The 15,600-nt window shown below is 44.2% G+C and overlaps 1 long non-coding RNA gene across 1 annotated transcript; it reads left to right on the top strand.

Annotated features, from left to right (window-relative positions):
- The first annotated feature begins 9,176 nt into the window (after positions 1-9,176).
- On the top strand, positions 9,177-14,541 carry LOC116984035. Its single transcript, XR_004414863.1, has 3 exons — positions 9,177-9,186; positions 13,218-13,223; positions 14,500-14,541. It is a non-coding gene; the product is annotated as an uncharacterized LOC116984035 (long non-coding RNA).
- Positions 14,542-15,600: the final 1,059 nt, after the last annotated feature.

Genomic DNA, 15,600 nt, shown 5'->3' with positions numbered 1-15,600 from the left:
GCAAAACATTATAGTTGGACGGGCTGCGTAAACCCCCCCCCAGATTTAACATAAGGTCACAAGGTCATAAATGACAGGAGTAGAATTAGGCCATTCAGCCCATCAGGTGTACTCCACCAATCAAGCATGTCTGATCTATCTCTCCCTCCTAACCCCATTCTCCTGCCTTCTCCCCGTAACCTCGAACACCCATGCTAATCAAGAATCTATCTTAAAAATACCCACTGACTTGGCCTCCACAGCCTACTGTGACAAAGAATTCCACAGATTCACCACCCTCTAACTAAAGACATTTCTCCTCATCTCCTTCCTAAAAGAACATTGTTTAATTCTGAGGCTATGATCTCTAGTCCTAGTGGAAACATCCTCTCCACATCCACTCTATCCAAGCCTTTCACTATTCTGTATGTTTCAATGAGATGTCCCCCCTCATTCTTCTAAACTCCAGCGAGTACAGGCCCAGTGCCGACAAACGCTCATCATAGGTTAACCTACTCATTCCTGGGATCCTTCTCACAGACTTGCTGCAATATATGCAATATGCACTATGCAATATGCTAGTCTTGCATTAGGAATGGCATTTATTGCATGTAACATTTAGGGAGCAAGAATGTACAGCAAGAAAGGAGTTAACTCTTGCAGAAAAGTAAACGGCAGACCTTCGCACTTGACCTTTAAGATGAAGGTTGCTTGTGTTGCTGCCAGTACTTTCTAGATTTAAGGTTAGGTCGTCGATAAACTTTTCATGGCTATAATTAGAAAGACATTTTCTTGAGTTGATCTCCTGTTGCAAGCTAAGACGGGTGTGACGATGTCCCACATGACCACTGTGAGAGGGACAAACGGCCTGTCGAGTAAGACACTGAACAGAGCATTGGAATTTGAAAGTGGGAAAACTAATAATAAAAATGTTTCTGGTTACATTAGAATAAAAGCAATCAATTGGTCATTCCAGCATCCAGGAAACGGTTCTATGAGAATCTGTGGGAAAGTTTATCTGAGCAAGTAGGATTCAATGTTTAGTCAATAGTGCCATCTAGTGACTGATTTGTAAAGTACACAAGCCCAAATCTTCAGTGCATTTATATTCTCTCGAGTGGTCTAATATAGTGTTTTCAAAAGTGGGGTACGCATACCCCCAGTGGTACGCGAAAGGGCTTCAGGGGGTTCAGCTATGTGGTTACTACTGAAACATAGATTCATTATTAGAAAAAAACACAGTGGCTACGAATTATTTTATACATACATATTTGCAAATAAATTATATATTTCGTATGAACTCTCCTACTCAAGTTGTGATTGCTGCTGCATTTGGGTACTTTGCAGACACGCACACGACAATTTTCTATTGACTTTTACAATGAAATACGATTGCTTTTAACGAGGGGTACAAGATCGTTACGAAAATTTATGAAGGGGTACACAGGTATCAAAACTTTGGGAGACACTGGTCCAATGTATCATAAATGTGACATGTCGCATTGAAGACGCCTACAAGGATATGGTGATATATCCCGACAAAGCCCACTATCGTTTTAATTAGATTAAAGGTTTCTGAAGAAGGGTCTTGACCCGAAACGTCACCCATTTCTTCTCTCCAGAGATGCTGCCTGCCCCGCTGAGTTACTCCAGCTTTGTGTGTCTATCTTCGGTTTAAACCAGCATCTGCGATTCCTTCCTACACATTAAATGTTTCCATACCAGGGAAACCAGGGAAACCATGGGGCATAAGACAACACACTCAATTCAACAGAAGGAAAGGAATGGGGTTCTACAGTATATGGAGAAATACTCTATTAATATTGACTCTAAAGTTGTTCATGGTTCAAAGTGCCCTAGATCAAGAACTTACACCAGCCTTTCCCATTTTCTCTGAAACAACATGCAGATGATGGGGTGAGAGATTGCAACCTTCACGTGGTCCGCCCTGTTTCGATGAATGCAATCAACCCGGCGTGCACAATCAAATAAGATCAAATAGAACAAGTTATCCTACAACTTTAGGCTGTGCAGAGGAAATATAATTTCACTCGGTCTTTGTGAATCATGGGACTAAGCAAAATATAAAAATGATTATGAAGTGTTTTGCCTGTTTTAGTTTAGTTTAGTTTAGAGATAGAGCCTAGAAAGAGGCCCTTCGGCCCATCGAGTCTGCGCCGACCAACGATCCCCACACATTAACACTATCCTACACTAGGGACAATTATCATTTATACCAATCCAATTAACCTGCTAACCTGTACATCTTTGGCATGTGGGAGGAACCCTAAGATTCAGGAGAAAGTCCACGCAGGTCATAAGGAGAAAGTACAAACTCCGTACAGACAGCATCAGTTAGAGTCATAGAGTGATACAGTGTGGAAACAGGCCCTTCGGCTCAACTTGCCCACACTGGCCAACAATGTCCCAGCTACAGTAGTCCCACTTGCCTCTGCTTGGTCCATATCCCTCCAAACCTGTCCTATCCACGCACCTACCTAACTGTCTCTTAAACGATGGGTTAGTCCCAGCCTCAACTACCTCCTCTGGCAGCTTGTTCCATACACCCACCACCCTTTGTGTGGAAAAAGTTACCCCTCAGATTCCTATTAAATCTTTTCCCCTTCACCTTGAACCTATGTCCTCTGGTCCTCAATTCCCCTACTCTGGGCAAGAGACTATGTGCATCTACCCGATCTATTCCTCTCATGATTTTGTATGCCTCTATAAGATCTCCTCTCATCCTCCTGCGCTCCATGGAATAGAGACCCAGCCTCCTCAACCTCTCCCGATATCTCACACCCTCTAGTCCTGGCAACATCCTCGTAAATCATTTCTGAACCTATTCAAGCTTGACAATATATTTCCTATACCATAGTGCCCAGAACTGAACACAATATTCTAAATGTGGTCTCACCAACGTCTTATACAACTGCAACATGACCTCCCAACTTCTATACTCAATACTCTGACAGATGAAGGCCAAAGTGCCAAAAGTCTTTTTGACCACCTTATCTACCTGCGAATCGACCTTCAAGGAACCATGCACCTGTACTCCTAGATCCCTCTGCTCTACAACACTACCCAAAGGCCTAGCATTTACTGTGTAGGTCCTGCCCTTGTTCGACGTACCAAAATACAATACCTCATAGTTTTCTGTATTAAATTCCATCAACCATTGGCCCACCCGGCCAATCGATTCAGATCCTGCTGCAATCTTTCACAACCATCTTCACTATCTGCAAAACCACTCAGTTTTGTAACTCTGTGGTCCCCCCCCACAGAACTTTTGTATCATCAGCAAACTTACTAATCTTGCCCTGTATGTTCTTATCCAAATCATTGATGTAGATGACAAATAGTAATGGGCGCAGCATCGAAACCTGAGGCAGACCACTAGTCAGAGGCCTCCAGTACGAGAAGCAACCTTCCACCATCACCCTCTGCTTCCTTCCATGAAGCCAATTGGCTATCCATTCAGCTATCTCTCCTTGAATCCCATGCGATCTAACCTTCCACTGCAGCCTATCATGTGGAACCTTGTTGAATACCTTACTAAAATCCATGTACACAACGTCTACAGCTCTGTCCCCATCAACCTTTTTGGTCATGTCTTCAAAAAAAAACAATCAGATTTGTGAGACACGACCTCCCATGTACAAAACCATGCTGACTATCCGTAATCAGACCTTGCCCATCCAACTGCCTGAATAACCTATCCCTCAGAGTACTCTATAGTAACTTTTTAGCTACAGATGTTAACCTCACCAGCCTAGAGTTCCCGGCATTTTCCCTGCAGCCCTTCTTGAAAAGAGACACGACATTTGCCGCCCTCCAGTCTTCCGGCACCTCTCCTGTATTTAAGGACGCCTCGTAAATTTCAACCAGGGCTCCCGCAATTTGCTCTCTAGTTTTCCGCAATGTCCTCGGACATATCTGATCAGTTGTCAGGATCGAACCCGGGCTACAGGCGCTGTAAGGCAGTAGCTCTAACGCTGCACCACCATACATTTTTGTTGCATCAAGGAAGAACATATCACATTGGCAAGTCCGCAATAACCAACCTGATCTCCCGGTGGCTCAGCACTTCAACTCCCCCTCCCATTCCGAATCCGACCTTTCTGGCCTGGGTCTCCTCCATGGCCAGAGTGAGAACCACCGGAAATTGGAAGAGCAGCACCTCATATTTCGCTTGGGCAGTTCATACCCCAGCGGCATAAACATTGACTTCTCCAATTTCCGGTAGCCCTCACTGTCCCCTCCCCTTCTCAGCTCTCCCTCAGCCCTCTGGCTCCTCCTCTTCCTATCTTCTTCCCGCCCCTCCCCACCCTACATCAGTCTGAAGAAGGGTTTCGGCCCGAAACGTTGCCTATTTCCTTCGCTCCATAGATGCTGCTGCACCCGCTGAGTTTCCCCAGCAATTTTGTCTCCCTTCGATTTTCCAGCATCTGCAGTTCCTTCTTAGACAAGTTCATAACTCCCTTGTTATCTTGCCATACAACGCAAAGTTAGTTTCCGCTGCAGTTAATTACACCACTATCCTGCTGCTTTTCAGTGGTTTCCTCTCATGGATTGCATCCAAGGAACAGGATTCTGCCAAGTAACCAACAAATAGAATAATACACTAGCTGGAATATTAGTGCTTGCTCACTCCTTAACCTTTATTGGGTAATTGTATGCTTTATCAGCAGTCGATTTTATCCAAATAAAATAAAGCCCAGTTTATTCAAACATTTCAGATACCTGCAATGTACAACAGATTTATAAACGTTGGCAATCAATTCACATGTCCCTTGAGTGTAGAAATGGAATTGCTATATTTATGTTCAATCTTTCCTGTGCAATTCATCAACTTGCTGATGTCATGGGAAATTCTGAATTATTTCAAATCTTTACTTTTAATGCGATTTTATAAATCGTACACGACAGAAGCAAAATGTTGGAGTAACTCAGCGGGACAGGCAGCATCTCTGGAGAGAAGGAATGGGTAACGTTTCGGGGCGAGACCCTTCTTCAGACTGAGAGTCAGGGGAAAGGACATTTCTACACCAACCTCAATTGCAGTAGAGATATGGAGTCATAGAGTCATATAGCATGAGCACCAGGTCCGTGCCTATTATAGAAACATAGAAACATAGAAAATAGGTGCAGGAGTAGGCCACTTGGCCCTTCGAGCCTGCACCGCCATTCAATATGATCATGGCTGATCATCTAACTCAGTATCCTGTACCTGCCTTCTCTCCATACCCCCTGACCCCTTTAGCCACAAGGGCCTCATCCAACTCCCTCTTAAATATAGCCAATGAACTGGCCTCAACTACAATCTGTGGCAGAGAATGTACCCAATTATACTGATTCTACAATAACCTCGTATTTTTCCGCTATTCTCACCAACTCTTTCCCAGATTCTGCCGCTTACTTGCACGTTTGGGGTAATTAACCGTGGACAATCTCCCTTCCCACCATCACATGTTTGGGACATGCAAGGAAACCAAAACACCCTGGGGAAATTCTGAAGGAGAAGATGCAAATTCCACACTGAGAGCAGCCAAAGTCAGGATTGATCTCGATTGCTCAAGCTGTGAAGCAGCAGTTTTACTGGCTGTGCCACAGTGCTGTCTTGTTTTATATCAGTGCATTGTATCAGTAATTATGTTTGTGCTTTAAAAAAAAAAACATTGTGTAAGTAGGTGAAGTGAGGCAGACTATAATTGGAAACAGAAGCTGGACACAAAAAGCTGGAGTTCCTGCCTTCTCTCCATATCCCTCAACTCCGCTATCCCTAAGAGCTCTATCTAGCTCTCTCTTTGAAGCATCCAGAGTACCAGCCTCCACTGCCCTCTGAGGCACAGAATACCACACACTCACAACTCTCTGTTTGAAAAAGTTTTTCCTAATCTCTGTTCTAAATGGTTTACCACTTATTCTTAAACTATGGCCCCTGGTTCTGGACTCCCCCAACGTCAGGAGCATGTTTCCTGCCTCTAGCATGCCCAAACCCTGAACAATCTCATATGTTTCAATAAGATACCCTCTCATCCTTCTAAATTCCAGAGTATACAAGCCCAGCCACTCCAATCTATCAGCATATGACAGTCCCGCCATCCCAGGAATTAACCTCGTGAACCTACGCTGCACCACCTCAATAGCAAGAATGTCCTTCCTCAAGTCGCACATAATACTCACTAGGGCCCTGTACAACTTCAGGAGGACCTCTTTGCTCCTATACTCAACTCTTTTTGTTATGAAGGCCAATATGCCATTCGCTTTCTTCACTGACTATTCCACACTGGAGTTTAGAAGGTTGATGGGGCACCTCATTGAGACATACATAAGGTGAACGCCTTGGATAGAGTGGATGTGGAGAGAATGTTTCAACTATTGGGCGAGTCTAGGACTAGAGGTAATAGCCTCAGAATAAAAGGACGTTCCTTTCGGAAGAAGGAATTTCTCTAGTGAATCTGTGGAATTCTTTGCCACAGAAGGCTGTGGAGGCCAATGGATATTATTAAGGCAGAGATTGATAGATTTGTGATTAGCAGGGGTGTCATGGGGTTATGGGGAGAAGGCAGGAAAATGGGGTTAGGAGGAAGAGATAGATCAGCCGTGATTGAATGGCAGAGAAGACTTGATGGGTCAAATGGCCTAATTCTTCTCCTATCACATGCAGGGCCGGTGCTAGGAATTGCGGGGCCCAATTAGAAAATTGATGGTGGGGCCCCTACTCTAGAAAAGTAAAAATTTATGTATGTTTATATTTCGTGTAGTATGCTCGTCTTTAACCAAAAAAAACATTAAATGCTTGATATACTAAAATTTTGAAAAACTATATGAAAGTGTCACACATCTAATAAAATGAGCGGCACTTTGAAAGATTGAATGTGTGTGTGTGTGTGTGTGTTTATGAGTGTATGCGATTGTGTCTCTGTGTCTGTGTGACTGAGCGTGTGTGTTTGTGTGTATGCGTCTGTGTGTGTGCGTGCATGGCCGGCCTTAGGGGGTTTAAACGGTTTAGAGATGTTTAGAGGGCTTCAGATGGGTTCAGGTGTGTTTACAATTGTTTAGAGGGGAATAGAGGGAAATAGGGGGGCTAGAGGGGGTTTAGAGGTGTGCAGAGGGTCCCAGAGGGGTTTAGAGACGTTATAAGCCCCCCGTGAGAAATTGTATTTCTCTGAAATTGAAGATAGACATAAAGCTGGAGTAACTCAGCAGACAGGCAGCACAGCGACTCTGGAGAGAAGACCCTTCTTCAGACCGAACTGAACTCGCGTCGGTGAGAGTACTTGTGATTGTCTGAAGAAGGGTCTCGACCAGAAACACAACCCTCTCCCCAGAGCCGCTGCCCGTCCCGCTGAGCCACCTTCAACTTCAGAGCCAAACAAAAAACACAGAGTGCTGGAGGAACTCAGCGGGCCAGGCGAATGCCTCACCAGCTGAGTTTCTCCAGCATTTTTGTCTACCGCTAAACATCAATGATTCCGGGAATGCTGAGGGGACAGGGTGATAGAGAGGGAGTAGGAGAGCTAGAGAGAGACGAGACGGGGAGCGGGAGAGAGAGCGCGAGAGAAAGAGGGAGGGAGGGAGTGAGCAAAAGACAGAGACACAACGTGGGTCGGTAGGTGAATGACTAACCTGCACACCAGGAAGAAGCCCCTTCTCGCGGTCCGGGGCCCTCACTCATGATGGTGAGTTAAATGAAATTCTCAACGTGTCATCGATCTACATTCCTCAGTAATGTAATTGTGTTTTAAACAAGTATTAATGACGCCGCGTGAATTTTATTCAAAGGAACACGGCGTCATTAAATGAGTCTGAAGAAGGGTTTCGGCCCGAAACGTCGCCTATTTCCTTCGCTCCATAGATGCTGCTGCACCCGCTGAGTTTCCCCAGCAATTTTGTGTACCTTCGATATTCCAGCATCTGCAGTTCCCTTTTGAACACGGCGTCATTAATACTTGTTCAAAACACTATAACATTTACTGAGGAATGTGGATAGATGCAGATTCATGACATCGCATAACAAGGTGTTAACTACTTACCGTTAAGAAGTGCTAACAGCACTAGTTAACAAATCGTTTGTGTATGATAGCCATGCAGCGGTTGTTATGCATGTTCGTTTAAAAAAATCCGGATGGCGAATTAAAAAAAATCTTTATTTAACAAAGAGAATTCGTATTTCCGTACGAAATACTGAACATTAGTGCGGGGCCCCCATTAGGCGCGGGGCCCAATTGGGAGCAATCGGTCAAATCGGCTTAACGCCGGCCCTGATCACATGATCTAATTGTCTAGCAGCTCTCCTTGAAGTTGTGAGATATATTGTTTGTGCTCACAATCACTACTCAGAGACTAAATCATGGAAACAAGAAATGTTTTATTTGCGAGTCTGCAGAATCGGGTGCCTCTCCAAGTTGAGACACACCGAGCTAAGGAAAAACGTCTATTTTTATACAATTCAGTATACAGTCTTTATTGATCGGACTACTCCCCTTCTGACCCCTTCCAATCAGGGTACCGAGGTTCACAATCTTCCAACCCTCCCCTCCGTGCGTCATCAATCATTCCCTCTCCTCCCACATCATACATCGCATGTACATTTAAATTAGGTTCTTTGTCATGAGGGGCGTAAAGTTAATATTCATTTAACTTATTAAGCATGCGCGGTATCTGTTGGCCTAACCTATTTAATTGCCTTTGACCTAAAGAATAGCTTCTGTGTTGTCAGCTACATTCCTTACCTCATCTTGTTATTCTACAATGTTATCAACAGCTCTGAAGGTCTGACTGTTTGTTCGAATCACAAGGTTGGTGATTCCAGCTACTCGGCCCATCACAAGGTCGGTGACTACAATCACTCGGCCCCTCACAATGGTGGTGGTTTAATCATCTTATCCCTCACAAAGTCAAGTGTGTTTTACTGTCATATGTCCCAAAGCGGAGCAATGAAATCCTTACTTGCAGCAATCCCATGCAATCGAACATTCCAGAACAAACAAAGGTCTGACCTTCCGCACCCTCGAGGTTGGCTGCTGGAGGGTCGCCCTTCCCAGGAGAATGAGGGCTGAACAGGGGCAGGTGTGGAGAGGGCCGACAGTTCATGGGATGGAGGCGAAGGCTGCAACGGGCCTTTATGGCCAGATGCAGCTGGGACTGTAAAATGGCGCCAAAATGGTACGTCTTTCACATGGACTTGGTGGGCTGTATTCTGTATCCTCGACTAACTAGGATGATTGTACTTCTGCACGGGGATAGTCCTGCTGAGCTGTTTGTGTAAAATGTATTTCACTGTACCTGGTGCAAGTGATAATAAAAACACCTTGAAACTACCAAGTGTCATCTTCCCAAAGGCCTTGCTGCAGTCCATATGTACTAAGTCCACTAACCTGCCTCCTTCAACCTTCTTGGTTAATTTTTTTCAAAAAAAGTCAATAACATTTGTGATATAATAAAATAGGAAAAAACAAATTTTCCACTGTGTGCACAAATTTATCCAGTGGCAAGGAGGCACGGTGGTGCAGCGGTAGAGTTGCTGGCTTACAGCACCAGAGACCTGGGTTCGATTCTGACGAGGAGTGCTGTCTGTACGGAGTTTGTACGTTCTCCCTGTGACTGCGTGGGTTTTCTCCGGGTGCTCCAGTTTCCTCCCTCACTCCAAAGACGTACAGGTTTGCAGGTTAATTGGCTTCAGTACAATTGTAAATTGGCCCTAGTGTGTAGGATAGTGCTAGTGTATGGGAATCACTGGTCTGTGCAGACTCGGTGGGCCGAAGGGCCTGTTCTGTACTGTAAGGTCTAAAGTAATTTCAAAGCTTGTGTTAGGTCCAGTTCCGAGCATGTGCTGTGATAGATTATCTTGTTAGAGGCCCTGAAATTGCCTTTGCCTTTCCAGTTGGAAGTCCTGATCATTAAACTGTATGGTAAAGTGACGTCACATGAATATCAGATGAAAAGAGGTTTGCTTGTTTGAATAATAAAGGGTGTTCACAAACACCTTTCAGGCATGAGATCGGGCCATTGGGCAAGATATAAAAAGGCACTGGCCCAGAAGTTCACGTTCACAGTTTATAGGGGTAGAATTAGGCCATTCGGCCCATCGAGTCCACCGCCATTCAGTCATGGCTGATCTCTGCCTCCTAATCCCATTTAAAAATATCCACTGGCTTGACCTCCACAGCCCTCTGTGGCAACGAGTTCCACAGATTAACTTCCCCCTGACTAAAGAAGTTGTTCCTCACCTCCTTTCTAAAAGAGCGCCCTTTAATTCTGAGGCTATGACCTCTGGTCCTAGACTCTCCCACCTTTCCACATCCTTTCCACATTCACTCTATCTATGCCTTTCATTATTCTGTAAGTTTTAATGAGGTGTCCCCTCATCCTTCTAAACTCCAGCGAGTACAGGCCCAGTGCTGTCAAACGCTCATCATATGCTACCCACTCATTGCTGGGATCATTCTTGTAAACCTCCTCTGGACCTCTCCAGAGCCAGCACATCCTTCCTCAGGTACAGGGCCCAAATTTGCTCACAGGACTCCAAATACGGCTTGACCAGCACCTTATAAAGCCTCAGCTTCTTGTCTCTGTTTTTGTATTTCAGTCTTGATACAAATGCTAGCATTGAATTTGCCTTCCTTACTACCAAATTGAATTGCAAATCAGTGCAAGGAGTCAATACTTTTAGGGGAAGCAAGCGCAGATGGGGATTCTGAGGAGAAGATTTAACAAAAACTGTCAGCAAAATGCATTTCTGCAACTTGTTTTCCATTCATCCTCAGGTGAGTAATTAAGATATTACAGATCGTAAAGCAAAGCCAGATCTTGTTGAAGACAAATCTGATCTAACCTAGCAATGCTCACCTGTTTCAGCTAAAGTAAGTCCTTCGAGAGAAATGCTGCAAAGCACAAAAGTCCAGCATTTGCAGTAAGTCGGATCTGCTCAGTGACTCTTCTCCTCTTAACAACTCCTCAACATTACAATGGACAACTGCCTCTCAGATCCCACCTTGGGTCAGACTTGGGTCAGGGGTTATGGGGAGAAAACAGGAGAATGGGGTTGAGGAGGAGAGATAAATCAGCCATGATTGAATGGCAGACTAGACTTGATGAGCCGAATGGCCTAAATCTGCTCCAATCACTAACGAACTGATGAACCCGACTGAAGATCCATATACTTCAATGCGGATGATAGGGCAAGGGATTAGCTCACATTTAATAAAGTATCTTTCCGTCCTTTAATGTTTTTGGAAGTGCTTTATCTGACTATGTTTAGTTAACTATGTTTTTTGAAAGTCAACAATTTTTGATAACATTTTTTTAACTTTACTTTTAATCATTGTCAACCTTCTTTGAGTGTCAGAAGCAATTAAATCCCATCATTACCATGAGAAATTGTTTGTTCGAGCATGCATTGCATCAGATCTGGCAGAGGATCATAACCTCACTGATTTCAATGGGGATTTTAGTACAAAGGTTTAAGAGTCAAAGGCAGAGGTAAGTTAAGCTAGTCAGTGCGGGCTTGGTGGGCCGAAGGGCTTGTTTCCATTAAACTAAACTAAACTAAATCTCTAAACTAAACTAAACTAAACTAACCATTCCTTAGTCCATTTGCCCAAATGATCAAGATCCTGCTGCAATATTTGATAACCATCTTCGTTGTCTATGACACCACCCACTTTGCTGTCACCTGCAGACTTCCTAATCATGCCTTGTACATTCTCATCCAAACCGCTGATATAAACTACAAACAGCACCGGTCCCTGAGGCATAGGTGACGAAAACATATGGACATGTTCATGGATGGGAAATCTTTATAGAGAAAGTAGGCCAAACGCTGGCGGGTGGGACGAGTGTAGATGATGCTTCTGTGAAGCAAATCTGAAAATTTGGAAAAAGTGTGTCAGAGCGACAGGTTTGTATTTTGGGTGTGAACTTTCTCCACAACTGGTTCAACTGGATCTGAGTTCCACAGACAGATTATTTAATGCTTGCTATATATTAAAGAATATTTTAGAGAATATGTATCTTATCTTGACAGCTGAAAAAATAATTTAAACTTTATAATCTTATTATTGACCAAAATCTCATTTGAAATTCTCTGATCCAAACAGCAATGATGCAACAGCCTCAAAATAGCCTAAAATAGACCCAATGAAAATCAGGAGCAGAATAGCTTGCAGCTCAACAGAGGGGCTCACTTGTAGATATCGTCCGAGATGAAGTCAAAGTATTTTGAAACACCTCTGGCCTCTTTCCAAACTCACAGAGAGGCACAGCACGACACAGCAACAGGCCAACACACTGAGTCATGGAATCAAGCACCTATTTACACTAATACACCTCCTCCATCAACTCTGTCCATGGACCCTGATAGTCCTTTCAGGTTAGGCAGAGGTTCACTTGCACCTCCTCCAACCTCATCTACTGTATCCGTTGTTCAAGGTGTGGACTCTTATACATCGGCGAGACCAAACGTAGACTGGACGATCGTTTCGCTGAACACCTTCGCTCAATCCGCCTGAACCTACCAGATCTCCCGGTAACTGGACACTTTAATTCTCCTTCCCATTCCCACACTGACCTTTCTGTCCTAGGTCTCCTCCATTGTCAGAGTGAGGCTAAACGCAAAATGGAGGTACAGCATTTCATATTTCGCGTGGGCAGCTTACCCAGTGGTATGAATAGTAATTTCTCTTACTTCAAGTAGCCCCGGCATTCCCTCTCTCTCTATCCCACCTCCACCCAAGTCACACCAGCTTCTCATTTTCACCCAACAAACAGCTAACAATGGCCTGTTTCCCTTATCATCGTTACTTTTTTGCTTATCTGTCATTCATTGTTCTTTATCTCTCTCCATCATCGTCTATATCTCTCGTTTCCCTTTCCCCTGACTGGTCTGAAGAAGGGTCTCGACCTGAAACGTCACCCATTCCTTCTCCCCAGAGATGCTGCCTGTCCCGTTAAATTACTCCAGCTATTTGTGTCTATCTACACTTTGTCCATTTTGTTCTCCTCCCATTCCCATCAATTGTCTCTTCCCCCAGGTTCTGCCACTTGCCTACTGTCAAGTAATTCACCTACCAATCCAAAAAAAAGACACAAAGTGCTGGAGTCACTCAAAGGATCAGGCAGCATCAGTGGGCGACAAGGATAGGTGACGTTTTGGGTTGGATCCTTTTTCAAGGCTGAGTGTGGTAGGGCAAAGAAAGCTGGAGGAGAGGTGGTGCAGGTTAAAGCCTGGTAAGTGATAGGTAGGATACAGGTGACAGGGGGGGGGAGATAAAATCTTTATTTCGCCCAGGCGTGTGTGGCAGTCAACTCTCACAGTATGTAAAATACAGACTATAGAGTCACTCTATCCTCACATACAGGGGTAATGTTCAATCAGATATATTTATACCCCAATAATCAGCAATTCAGCAATTCAGCAAGATGTGCAAGAGATGATGGGGGCGCCATCCTGTACGGGTATGGCTGCCCAGCCTGCAGCTGTCCGTTTTTTCTCTCTTTTTTTATTTTTAGTTAGTTTAGTTTTTTTGCTTTTGGAGTTCTTGCTTTTTTATGTGGGGGGGGGGGGGGGGGGGGGGGGGGGGAGGGTGGTTGGTGGGGGGACAAAGGCCAGAAATGAAAAGATACAAGGAGTTGAAGTGAGATTGTAAATCCAGAGGAATGTAGGTGGAAGGGAATGGGGGCAGGGAGAAGGGAAAAAATGCTTGTGAATATAGGTTGGACACAATAAGAGAAGGAAAAATAGGAGGTTGGAAGGTGGGAGGGGGGAGGGGGTTAGTTACCTAAAATTGGAGAATTCAATGTTCATACTTAATATTTAGGGGTTTGTGTACTTTGGAAACAGCAGGTTTCTGTGGAAAAAGGACAAGCTTTGCTGAGGTGACAAAGGGACACCAGGTGCAGGAGGCCCATGTGATCTAAATGGTGCCATCAAGTCTGGGTTTCCGAAGAAGCTCCCAACAATTTCTGTTCGTGTGAAGCCATAGGTGCTGTTGTTAAGGTTCGTTTTTACTTCAAACAGATAACAACACAAAAGATTGTAATAAAGCAGTAAAATCTTTATTTCGCCCAGGCTGGGTGTGGCAGACAACTCTCACAGTATGTAAAATACAGACTATAGAGTCACTCTATCCTCACACACAGAGGTAATGTTCAATCAGATATATTTATACCCCAATAATCAGCATTTCAGCAAGTTTTTATCTTACAGAGCATTGTACAGCCTCTTGCCTGTTAGGATTGACAGGTTCATCCGATAGAGGAAAGGTTAGCCCATATATGGTTATGCTGAAGGAGCTATATTTTGCAGATTCGAGCACTCTTGTTTTTTGACCTTGTTGATCTATTATTGTCTGTACATTGCAATCTGTAGAGGAGAGGGAAAGAACCATTGTCTGAACATTCTTCTGATTGATTATATCATAGAGCAAAAATATCGAGTGTTATAGTGCTGTAATCTCGCTAGTGTTATAGAAGAAGGGCGAAAACATTTCTGTTATTGTTCTGAACTCTCACTAGTGTTAATAGGAGAAAGGTTAAGCATCCATTTTATTGCTTCTAAATCTACAGCAGAATCCATTTTGTGACTTTTAAATCTTTAAACTTTCACAGTTAGATCTAGGTTTCTGTTAAACAGACTCTAAACCCAAGTCTGTGATTGGGTAGTGGATTTTGTGTTTATACATAGTATATGGGCGTTAAAAGGTTTTTGTATACATTGTATTGTAAGTAAGCAAAGTAATGTGATCTCTTATCTGTAAGAAGTGATTGGCATGTAGGGATGGCCACCCCATTGCACTTTCGTGCTTTTAGTGTCCCTGCTTCCGTTTAGGGGTATAAAAGTGTATGTAATTTGTTTGGGCGTGTCGGTTGTCTTTCCTTCTGTTCTGTTTGCGAGAGGCTGCTGAGGGCTCGAGTGAGTGGATCGAGGCTGGCCCCACGGAGTTGTATCCAAATAAAGAAGGGTTTGGACACCAGTGTTCGACTCAGTGGTTTACTGAACCAGACTAGGGAGAAAGTATTAGATCCTGAATCAACAATACCATTAGATTGTAAGGGGCTCATGTGAAATATGGGGTGCTGTTTCTCCAGTTTGGCCTAATTCTATTTATGGAGAACAATGCAGCAGGCCCAGGACAGCAAGGTCAGTATAGGAATGGGAGTTAAAATGGTTAGCAACTGAGAGATCCCCAGCAGGCCTTGGTGGACCTTGTGCAAGTGTTCGGCGAAGCACTCACACAGGCTATGCTTGGCCTTGCCGATGTAAAGGAGGCCACATTGGGATTACTGAATGTAGTAGATGAGGTTAGAGGAAGTATATGTGAACTTCTGCCTCACATGGAAAGATTGCGGGGGTCCCTGGATGGATGTGAGGGCGGAGTTATAGTGACAGGTTTCAACATCTCCTGTGGTCGCAAGGGAAAGTACCTGGGAAGGGGTGGTTTGAATGGGAAGGGATGAGTGAACCAAGAAGTTGCGGAGTGAGTGGTCTCTGTGGAGGGCAGAAAGGGGTGGGGATGGGAAGATGTGACTGGTGGAGGGATCACGTTTGAAGTGGACGAAATGTCAGAGAAAGATTAGAATAATTGAATGCAGAGGCTTGTGGGATGAAAGATCAAA

The sequence above is a fragment of the Amblyraja radiata genome, chromosome 2 (genome assembly GCF_010909765.2).
Source record: "Amblyraja radiata isolate CabotCenter1 chromosome 2, sAmbRad1.1.pri, whole genome shotgun sequence".
NCBI lineage: Eukaryota > Metazoa > Chordata > Chondrichthyes > Rajiformes > Rajidae > Amblyraja > Amblyraja radiata.
The sequence above is the reverse complement of the archived record's forward strand: the minus strand, read 5'-3'. Positions and strand labels throughout refer to the sequence as shown.